Source organism: Onychomys torridus, chromosome 1, assembly GCF_903995425.1.
Source record: "Onychomys torridus chromosome 1, mOncTor1.1, whole genome shotgun sequence".
In the NCBI taxonomy this organism is placed as follows: domain Eukaryota; kingdom Metazoa; phylum Chordata; class Mammalia; order Rodentia; family Cricetidae; genus Onychomys; species Onychomys torridus.
Window position 1 is genome coordinate 97,125,958 of NC_050443.1, and position 2,550 is coordinate 97,128,507.

The following is a 2,550-nucleotide window of genomic DNA, read 5'->3' on the forward strand; positions in this document are numbered from 1 at the left end:
GCCCCGCCCCTCCGTTAGGCCCCGCCCCATCAGGCCCCGCCCAGGCCGGGTCTGCGGCTTCGCTCAGCCCCAGGACCAGCCGGAGGCAGCCGGCATCCCAGGCGTCTGGCTTGTTCTGAGAGCTGAGACGCATTCCACCTCCAAACCTCCAGTGTCCCAAATTCGAAGACATCTCCTCCCTGTTAAGAGTCCAGACGCACAGTTTACCCAGGCTGATCTGTTTGCAGAAACATCCTCAGCCACATACAACACAATACTCCCACGGGGGTCTTAGAGGGGCGCTCGCCACACATACCGGAAGGGAGTCCTGGACTCAAATTCTCAGAGACTGCACGCGTTCCAAAGTCACCAAAGCCTCGGTATGATGAACTTCGGTAGGTCCTCACTGCTCACATTCCTCGCCTTCTACCCTGCTCCAGCCCTCCCCTTTCTTTGCTCACACTGAACACAGCACTCTCCTATCCTTCCTTGGCAATCCCAAACAAGAACCTCACCCCGATGACCCCCTTTCGTGGGTCCGTGTGCACGATCGCCACCATATCTCACACTTCATTCACGTAGGCACATGTCTGCTACTCTCCCAGGCACACAGACCCAGAGAGCCCAGACTCTGGCTGTGCGTGTACTGACGCTCAGGGCACAGTTACCTCCGGTGCCCACAGGGCGGGCATGGGACATGCGTGGAGGAGGGGTCTAGCACGTCCGCACTCGGCAGTCTGAAGTAAGCACAGCCTAGGCTAGGCTGTGGGGTACTGCGCTTCAGCACCCCATGCAGCAAGCTATCTTGAGGGTCGTCATCGCTCACATTTTCTCCCCACTTTTGTTAGGGGAGACTACCTGGTCAAAGCTCAGTCATATAGACGCAAAAACACGACCCCTCTCCCTCTGGAATGGGAGCAGGAAGGCGGCTGCAGAATAGCACTCCCCTTAGAGGTTGTTGCAGCCTCTGAGTCTGGGGGATTAGGAACTTTTCAACAGCCTCTGAAAGTCCCCCTCTATCTTGCTCTTCAAGTGGGTTTTCTCTAGGTCAGGCCACGTGGCTTGGCCATACTCTCTGTGAATTTTTTTTTTTAAAGGACACATATAAGGAGAGTATTCCTAGGGTAGAGTCTTCACCCCAAGTTTGCGGAGGTGTCCCCTTGCCAGGAACAGGGCTTGATACACAGTAGGCGCTCATGAAATGTTTTGCAGGACAAGGTCTTCCCAAGCCTGTTCTGGTCAGATTGCGGAACTGGAACGTGGATGGGCACTGCCTCCTGGTGGTGTTTAGTGGAACTGGCACCGACAGCTTCTAAGCGTGGCTAAAGTCGCTTCCTCTCCCTTCCGGGCTTCATCTGTAAACCCCAGACTGTTTTAATACACACTTGCTAGTATACGCCTGGAACACATCGTAAAGTTCTTCGCATAGGTGCCTAGCTCAGTGTTGGGTGAAGAACATCTAGCTCCATGGCCCAATGGTCCAATTAGTGTCATTTACAATGTCGGACAGCATCATAGAGGAGCCTCAAGTCCCCAGAGAGATCGCTGGGTCTACAGCCTTGGGTGACATCCGTCTAGGGCAGTGGTTCTCAACCTTCCTAATGCTGTGACCCCTTAATACAGTTCCTCATGTTGTGGTGATACCCAACCATAAGATTATTTTCATTGCTACTTCATAACTGTAATTTTGCTACTGTTATGAATTGTAATGTAAATATCTGATATATGGGATATCAGATATACAACCTCTGTGAAAGGATCATTCCAACCCCCAAAGGGTGGCAACCCAGTTTGAGAACCACTGGTCTAGGGAATCAGGCTCTCATATGCTCAGCCCACCTCAGGCTGACGAAACAAACTCCCAAACCAAGTAGCTTCACTGGCTCAACTGGTCATCTCAAACATGATAAAGGCTGGGGCCTTCCCAGTGACACTCAGTTTGTGAGTGTTTGTCTGTTGGCGTCTCCCACCAGACTGGGCCTCAGTCTGCTCTCTCCAGCCCTTCAGTACTTTCCCACCACTGTGCGACTGAGCTTTCAGTTTTAATTTATCTTTATGTAACATAAGCAGCATGTGGCTAGTGGCTATAAATGCACAGCACATCTCTATGCTCAAAAACATGCCTCAGGGGTTGGGAGCTGTATCTTAGTAATAGAGCACTTGCCTAGCATGCAGGAAGCCCTGGGTTTGACTCCCGGCACTGCATAAACCAGTGTGGTGGTATACAGATGTAACCTCAGCTCCCAGGAGATGGAGGCAGGAGGATCTGACATTCAAAGTCATCCTCAGTTGTGTAGTTACATAGAGGCCAGTTAGACTCTGTCTCTGGGATGTTGGGTGTGGGCAATTCATGTGTCATATTCATCCTTGTCCCATGTTCATCCCTGTGCTAGTCTCCTCCGCCCCAGCCCATGAGGTGGGGCATGCATCACCATGCATTTGTTGAGGGGCATGCATCACCATGCATTTGTTGAGCAAGAGAATAATTAAATTCCAGGTTTGCCATCCCATGTAGGGCATGTCCGTCTTGTACCAGGTCTTTGAGCATGCTCTTTACTCTGCAAGTAGGTT